This window comes from Macaca fascicularis, chromosome 1 (genome assembly GCF_037993035.2).
Source record: "Macaca fascicularis isolate 582-1 chromosome 1, T2T-MFA8v1.1".
In the NCBI taxonomy this organism is placed as follows: domain Eukaryota; kingdom Metazoa; phylum Chordata; class Mammalia; order Primates; family Cercopithecidae; genus Macaca; species Macaca fascicularis.
The window spans coordinates 116700330-116709602 of NC_088375.1; the positions used below are offsets into that span (position 1 = coordinate 116700330).

General features: G+C 40.0%; 1 non-coding gene across 1 annotated transcript; it reads left to right on the forward strand.

The window, feature by feature from the left end:
- Window positions 1–8229: 8229 nt before the first annotated feature.
- Window positions 8230–8351, forward strand: LOC123571152 (small nucleolar RNA SNORA40). The gene has a single exon (XR_006695322.1). It is a non-coding gene; the product is annotated as a small nucleolar RNA SNORA40 (small nucleolar RNA).
- The last annotated feature ends 922 nt before the right edge of the window (window positions 8352–9273 follow it).

Here is a 9273-nt window from a genome sequence, read left to right on the forward strand (position 1 = left end):
CTACATTTTATGTGGATCTCTGCTGTTTCTCCAAAGAGCAGATAGCACATTAAGTGATCCATGCCAGCCCCTCACATTCTTTGGTTTGAGCACTTACGCTTTGACTGTCTCCAGGGACACCAGGAGGGAGAAGTGGATGGGCAGGCCAGTGGGGGTTCTGCTCTCCTGGAAGTCCCAGGAGAAACTGAGATCATTAGGGGAGCCCTGCAGCTGGAGGTCTCCGCAGCCTGTGACTCCTGGGAGTAAAGCACATGGAGGAAAGCTGTTCCAGATTGAGAGAGGGTGGCTCAGCTGTCAGGGATACCTGGGATTTTTCGCCCCCATGTTAAGCACTTAGCAGTCTCAAAATCCATTTCTGTTTAGTTTGGGCCTGTTGCTAGGGCTCTAGTGATGTAGCCTGCCACCTTAGTCAGTGGAGTCTCAGACTACTTTGCCGGAAAGTTCTTCAGCAGTGACTCAGCAAAGGACTTACAATGTCCAGAAATTGTCATTTAAAGCAATTCCCAGAGCTCTGGGAAACAGAGCAAACTGACGTAAATAGAAAAGCAACTTTTGGATGGCTAGAGAGCAGCAGCTACTGCTTCACTAGATGCAGCGTCCATAGAAGGCCCTGGAAATGACCAGCAAAGGGTGCAAACCTGCCTTCACCCCCTTCCCGAACAAACCCTGTGAAAACCCAGCGCAGCCCCGCTGGGGTGAGGAATCAGGGTAGTTGTGACCGCCAGCCAATCAGCACCAAGTCTCTCACAACCCAGAGTCCCCAGTTCGGGCCAGGCAGCTCCCCCTGTCTCTCTTCCTCCCTCAGCATCATCTCCTCACTGGAAACAACTTCCCACTCCCTCCTCTTCCATTCCGTCAGAGTTGCTCTGTTAACCTCTTCTCTATCTTCTTGAAACCTCAGGTTTTATATACTAAGATATTTCCTGAAATTGGATCGTGCTAACCAAATCTCTCATAATCTGCTCTTGGCTAGCTAATTGGACTCTTAGTCTAGTACCAAGATTCCTGGCAAGAAAATGTATTTTTAATTATGTGTGTGTATGTGTATAATCATATGGGTGTATATATAGATATGTGTGTGCATATTTAATTGTATGTATGTGAATATAAATGTGTGTATATGCATGTATGTGTATATGGTATGTTTAGGGATTTCCCTAAACATTCATTTACTCAAGTAATATTTTGGGATGCCTCCTAAGTCTCAGGCATTGTTCCAGGTACAAGAATACAGCAGTGAGTAAAACAGACTAAGAACCTTCCTTGATGAAGATTAGGGCAGACTCACAATAAATAAATATTACATAGTATGTGGGTATCTGCACATATACTATGTGCACACACACACACACACAGTGGCTGAAACATAGCAAGTTTTCAATAATTAGATGTCCATTAAAAATAATGAGAGCAGCCAGGTGTGTTGGCTTATGCCTGTAATCCCAGCATTTTGGGAGGCAGAGATGGGAAGATCGCTTGAGCCCAGGAGTTTGAGACTGGCCTAGGCAACATAGTGAGACCTTGTCTCTACAAAAAAAAAAAAAAAAAAATTAATTAGCTGAACATGATGGCCCATGCCTGTGATTCCAGCTGCTAGGAAGGCTGAGGTAGGGAGATTGCTTGAGCCCAGGAGTTCAAGGCTGCAGTGAACTATGATTGTGCCACTGCACTCTGCTGGCCTGGGTGACAGAGCAGGACCCTGTCTCAAACAAAAGTAAAAATAATGCGAACTAATATATATTGAGTATTTATTATGTGCCAAGTGCTTTTTAAATTCTTAATAATGCTATAAAATAGGAGCTAGTATTATCTCCATTTACAGATGGAAAACTGAGGCCGAGAGAGATCATACAGCTAGGAAGTAGGAATGTGCGATCTGAGCCCAGACACTGCCTTCAGACCCTTCCTTCCTTATTGCTCCTCTTGAAAATGGCCTGCCTTTACAAAAAGGCAGGCTGAACACTGCTCTACATCTGCCAGTGCTATTCTAAGAAGAGCAAGTCTCAAGAAAAAAGTCTGGGGCAAAGAGAAACTTTAAGCTGGGTTAGCAACACAACTCTGGAACTATTTTGACTATGTTGCCTGCAACATAATTTTTCTCCCCAGTTCTGCTTTTATCTGACAGCAGGAAAGAGGCAAAAAAAAAAAAAAAAAAAGACAGCCTTTCCTTAGGTAAATCATAAACATATAGTTTTAAGTGTTTCTCATTTAGAAAAAGAAACAAAGAAAAGATAAGGCTAAGTGATCTCAATATATTTTTCCACCATGGAGAACCTGAGAGAGAACGTAATTCCTGTTGGTTCTCAAAAGAGTGAAAGGAAGAGGTGGGGCAAGGAATCAGAAAAAATACCTCCAGGAGGGTTCTGATTACTGGTCAAGCCCTACCTCAAGCCTCTGAGACCCACTAGGCTAAATAAAAGTTTCTTACAAAGGATTTCAGGAATCAAGATGTTAAAGAGCTCCAAAGGGCCTTCAATGAAAGGGTTAACCTAAAAATGATTCAAGGTGAGTTATTTTTATAATCACTATATTTTAGTTGCTATTTACTGAGTACCTACTCTGTACGAAGGAGCTTGCTAGATCTCTTATAGACGGTATCTCATTTAGAGTTAGAAATGTGTTATCTGCATGAGCTTGAAAGAAAACCAGAAACTGGCTGGGCATGGTGGCTCATGCCTGTAATCCCTACACACTGGGAGGACAAGGCAGGCTGATCACTTGTGGCCAGGAGTTTGAGACTAGCCTGGCCAACATGGTGAAACTCCGTCTCTAAAAATACAAAAATTAACCAGGCGTGGTGGCACATGCCTATAGTCCCAGCTACTTGGGAGCCTGAGGCAAGAAAATTGCTAGAACCCAGGAGTTGGAGGTTGCAGTGAGCTGAGATTGCATCACTGCACCACTCCAGCCTGGGCAACAGAGAAATACTCTGAGAAAAGAAAGGAAAGGGAAGGGAAGGGAGAAGGGAAGGGACAAGGGAAGGGAGAAGGGAAGGGAGAAGGGAAGGGAGAAGGGAAAAGAAAAGGAAGAAAGAAAAAGAAAGGAAAGAAAGAAAAAGAAGAAAGAAAGAGAAAGAAAGAAAAAGAGAGAAAGAAGAAAGGAAGAGCAAGAAAGCAAGGAAGGAAAGAAGGAAGAAAGAAAGATGAAAGAAAGAGAAGGGAGGGAGGGAAGGAAGGAAGGAAGGGAGGGAGGGAGGGAGGGAGAGAGGGAGGGAAGGAGGGAGGGAGGAAGGAAACCAGAAATTGGTTTTTATTAATGGTGAATAAAAAACAGAACAAATTCTACCTGTGTAATGATTTAAATCTTGTACTAAACGGAATACAAATTTTACACAGTCATTGCTATGCCAAGTTAACATTTTTTAAATTAAACAGGTATGAATAGAAAAACTTAATTCTCCCATTTATGCCAATGACACACCCCTCTGTATGGCTTATCATATTGTCCTCAGCAAAGTACATTAATTACCTGTTTATTGTATGAGGGGATAACAACTTGGTAATGGAGATACAAAAACTGTAAGAATATTCTAATATGATAAAGAGAGTCTGAAACTCACCTGTGAAAATAAACATGTTCAAATGGAGAATCAAGAGGCCAGGGCATATAAAACTTGCTCTAACTGATACTAAAATATATTGAGAATCTCAAAAAGATAAAATTTAAGACATGGATTCTGTTCTTGGGGATCTTGTAGTGTGGTTTGGGAGATGGAACTTCTATGTAGGGATGTACAGGGCACAGTAGATAACCATGCTCAGAGTCAAATGAGCAACATGGGTGAGAAGAGTGGAAGTTCAGAGAGCAGAGGGCTTTTTGGGAGCTAAGGATGCCAGGAAAAGCCTCAGAGTCACACAAATTGATATATTTTTTAAAATTATTACTTCTGGATTTTAGAATCAACACCTTGTTTTCTTTTCTTCCGTACCAAATCACCAGTATCTTCCTATCCAAAAGCCATGTTGGTCTTGAACCTAGTCTAATAATCTCCTATTTTTAGATAATGAATGTTTTCATCAGTCAGTCAACACTATCTAGTGAGTCCTAGTGAGTACAGACAGTGGTAAACATTGCGGGACAAAAGGTAATGAAGAAAGCAGAGGAAATAACCTTCATCCCCCAAACTGAAGTGGATACTTGTTGGGGAAGCTGCCTGTCTCACAAGAACTGCCCCTTCTCTTGGTACAACCTCTGATCCACAGGCTGCACCACTACCTCCATCCCCCAGCAGACCCTTTCTCTACTGTATAATCCTGTCCTGTCCGTAGTCAGACGACAGTTCTAAACTGGGCCAACTTCAAATTCTATCCTAAGAAATACTAAACCTGATTTTCATTGAGGCTGATTCAAATTTCTAGCAGGGTTCCAGATAGAAGGGTCACAAATTCCCACTACTAAGGCCTCTAGCATGGCCCTGGTTTCTGTCCTTCCTACAGGTTGCTTATTCAATAATTTGCCCTCTATAGATGCCCTAGTATTCCTTTTTTTTTTAGAGACAGCATCTTGCTCTGTCACACAGGGTGGAGTGCAATGGTGTAATCACAGCTCACTATAACCTCAAACTCCTGGGCTCAAGTGATACTCCTGCCTCAGCCTCCCAAGTAGCACATAGCTGGAACTACAGGTACACACCGCCATGCTTGAATAATTTTTTAATTTTTATTCTTGTAGAGACAGGGTCTTGCTATGTTACCCAGGCTGGTCCCAAACTCCTGGCCTCAATTGATCCTCCTGCCTTGGCATCTCAAAGTGCTGGGATTACAGGTGTAAGCCACTGTGCCTAGCCTATTTTTTTTCTAATAAATGTCCTCCCCTCATGATTTTTTTGCCAAAACCAATTAGAGTCAGTATCTAATGTTTTCAAATAAGAAGAAAAATAAATAATTTATGAATTGTTTCTAGAGAGTATGCTGTGAATTCTAGACCTTCAAGAAAAATGTAATGGTTTATTTTATTGCGGTGGGAGTGAAGGAAGGCAGTAAGGCTCTACCCTGTATTTGGAGATATGAAATTAGCAATGCTTGCTAAAAAGTAGCAAAACAGCAATAAATGAATTTCTTGTGGTCAACTAGATACTGAGAAGAAAGTATTAGAGGACCCAGTCGCTGGCACCATAAGCAATTTGAAAGAAATGAGACAAGCTGATACCACAGGTTAGATGGTGGTTTTGAGTGTATCAGGATAACCTAATGTAAGAGAACAGCAAACTTAGTCCTATAAGTCTCTCCTATAGGCATAAAATCAAAGTCAAAGTCTTCATATGATCCTACTAGCTACTAGCCTGAAATAACAAAACACCAAATTTAGAAATTGATGTTTTAAGGTATTGAATTATACCTCCACTTGCATGTATAAACTAGGTTTCATATGTAGATACAGCATGATCAGGAAAGAGTAAAATCCTAGCGATGGAAACTGAGATACATGGGAGGAGTCAGAGGAACTGGGGAAACTAAGTCTTCTAGCCTCTCTGAAATGTTCCCACATTGCATCCCCATTCCCACCAACCAGAAGAAACTAACAATCCAGCCCACTGGGCTCCACTATTCAGCAATGCCCACTGTATGACCAGCATTTGAACTCTTCGTGGACTGGATGGGGTTATGCAGAATCAATGCAGAGAAGAAAGAAGTTATACACAGAGACTAGCTAAGGAACATCATTAAGACTGGGGATATTGTGTTGGCATAGATTTTGAGGATAGGGTGTGTTATTAGTGGTTTCATTTACTAAGTAATCCATCTCCTGATGAATATCAGATGGGATTTCAATATAACTAAAAAAGGAATGAAGATTACCCAGGTATCTAGATTTAGAAAAAAATGGCTCTGTGGATTCAGTAGTTGGTGTTACTTTGCATTGTAGCTCATTGCATTTGTGGTTATCAGGTCATGTTGAATAGGAGCATCTTGGGACATATGGGATGAAGTGTATTTTGTGTGTGTGTGTGTGTGTGTGTGTGTGTGTGTGTGTGTGTGTGTTTAATGCTAAGCAGCTAAAAAGGAAAATGTAATAGTCACCACATGGAGCTGGTGCCTGATGCCTTCTTCTCTGAGTACAGCCCCTGAAACTCAGAATGAGCCCATGAAGCCTTTGTCTGTATTATGTGGCATCCTGATACCTCCCACCCTCTGCTCCCACCACCACAATAGCTGGACGCAGTGGTGTACCAAAGGTTGGGCAAGGGAAGCAGTGTGCCTGGGGGAAGGCAATAAAAAAATCTGTAGAGAATTTAAAAGCAATAATAAAGCCAACTAGAAGTCAGTCTGCTTTTCATTATCACCATGTGCCGGTGATTCCAAACAATGTCAGTGATACAGTACTGCTTCCTAAAAAAAAGCTTTTGTGGGTCTATGTTCTAAACCATTGTTTTGTTACTACTGAGTTTTAATAATATGCATGTAAGCTTCAAATTAGCACTTTTTTATTACTTATCCTTTATAGCTTGCATTCTACTTAGAAGTTAACTCAAACTCCCAGTTATACAGTCATGCCCCAATACACACAAACTCAGCCACACACGTTCGTTTTGAATAAGTTCCTGATAGTTTGAAAATCATTCGAGCTTACTTCACATGCCCAACCCCATGGTACCACATACTCCTGCATCTAAACAGTAGATTCAAAATAAGCAATAATATTACAGTGATTACAGAAATGAAGAAACAGATTTTGAGTTACTTTAATTCCATCATTCTGTGAATGCCAGGAGAAATGACAAAAGATGCTGGTCTTATGTTGCCAGCAAAAATCAAAAGAACAATGTATAAATGTCTTGGTCATTATCACCAAGAACTGGGCACCTGATCTAAAGCAATGGGCAGAATAATGTTAGTATTTGCTAATATTCAGACATGAATGCTGATATTTTTATTGAAACATAACTGTACATATTGCATGCATGTGATATTTTGATACATGCATACAATATGTAATGATCAAATTAGGGTATTTAAGATATTCATTACCTCAAAAATGTATCATTTCTTTTTTTTTTTTTTTTTTTTTTTTTGAGACGGAGTCTCGCTCTGTCGCCCAGGCTGGGGTGCAGCGGCGCGATCTCGGCTCACTGCAAGCTCCGCCTCCCGGGTTCACGCCATTCTCCTGCCTCAGCCTCCCGAGTAGCTGGGACTACAGGCGCCCACAACCGTGCCCGGTTAATTTTTTGTATTTTTAGTAGAGACGGGGTTTCACCGTGGTCTCAATCTCCTGACCTTGTGATCCGCCCGCCTCGGCCTCCCAAAGTGCTGGGATTACAGGCGTGAGCCACCGCGCCCGGCATCATTTCTTTATGTTGGGACTATTTCACATCTTCTAGCTACTTTAAAATATACAATAAATTAGTATTAACTATAGTTACCCTACAGAACTATTGAACACTAGAACTTATTCCTTCCATCTAACTATATGTTTGTACTCATTAACCAACCTTTCTTCATTCCCCCTGAACATCCCTTCCCAACTTCTGGTAACCATCATTCTACTCTCTGTTTCCATGAGATCAACTTTTTTAGCTTCCACAGATGAGTGAGAACATGAAATATTTGTCTTTCTGTGCCTGACTTATTTCACTTAGTATGTTGACCTCCCGTTCCATCCATGTGGCTGCAAATGACAGGATTTCATTCCTTTTTATGGCTGAATAGCATTTCATGGTGTATCTATACCACATTTTCTTTTACCCCTTCATTAATCAATAAACACTTAGGTTGATTCCATATCTTGGCTTTTGCGAATAGTACTAGAATACACATGGGGTGCTGGTATCCTTTTGATATACTTTCTTTTGGATAAACACCCAGCAGTAGGAATGCTAGATTGTATGGTAGTACTATTTTTAGTTTTTTGAGAAAACTCCATACCATTTTCCACAGTGGCTTTACTAATTTACATTTCTATCCACAGTGTATAAGAGTTCCCTTTTCTCTGTATCCTCATCCGTATTTGTTGTTTTTTGTCTTTTTTTTATGATGGCCATTCTGAGGTGAGATGGTGTCTCATTGTGGTTTTGATTTGGATTTCCCTGATGATTAGTGATGTTGAACATTTTTTCAAATACCTGTTGACCATTTGTATGTCTTCTTTTGAGAAATGTCTACTTGGGTCTTTTGCCCATTTTTAATGGAATTATTTGGTGGGGGAAGAGGTTGCTGTGAAGTTGTTTGTAACTCTAATTTTTGTAGGACAAAAATTTTGGAAGTTTTAACTAAAAATAATAAAAAATATGACTGCACTTGCATTTCTGTTTAACTTGTGAACAAGCCCTTATAGACAGGTGAAAAAATAAATCCTCTTTTGCAACCCAGATCTCATTGCTTAATAAGAGTTTTGATACACATAAAAGAGATATTACAATTTTTTAAATGATGAATTTTCTAATTTTTTTAGAAATGTTTCAACTGTGCCAGCATTTGAAAGCTACTAGACTCATTCCCTAAGACATGAAAACATGGATGGCATTGTAATTTCTAGAACTTCTTATGAAATGAGATTTTTGTGAGTCTGCTAAACTTATCTTTCTGTTTAAAACTTTTTCTATTTATTTATATGTTTCTTCAGATGAATTTTTAAATTAAAATTAATAAGAAATATGAACAAAGATAGAGTGACATACCTGATTATACTGACTGTTGAGGATAAATATGCAAAGATTAATTTTGATAAAATTATTTACAAGTTTGCAAAAGTTACAACCTGAAAATGAAAATTGTGATATATTGTTATCATTCATTGCTGTGACAGACCAATCTGCAAGTCTAAATTTTTCTTTTCTCCAAAAAAATTAATGTAATAAAAGTATTATTTCATTACTTTGCCCTTTATTATACTGTAATAATTCTTTTGTATCATATTGTTTATTTATATTTTATTAGTATGACTGTATATACACAGTTTAATAAATTGTTTTTTCACTGTTTGCATTTCTTTCCTGGCATCATCATCAGTTATACTAATGCATACATTAACTGTATTTCATGATTACCAATGAAAATAACTTTGTTGGGGAGGTGTTACAAAATTATTCACTTCAGGTATCTAATATGCCAGACATCTCACTAGCTGGCTCATCCAGGGCACATAACTGACCAAACTGGGGCCCCTCGACTCCCTCCCCAGGAAGGGGGAGGGTGGCTCTGAGCAGCAATGGGCCTGACTCAGTGGGAGCTGAGTCATGTAATCAACAGCACCATAGAGTCCGTGAACTCCCACCATAGAGGTCCTAGAGCTGCCCTGCTCTGACCTTCCCACAGCCCCCTTGAGTTGTGAGATACC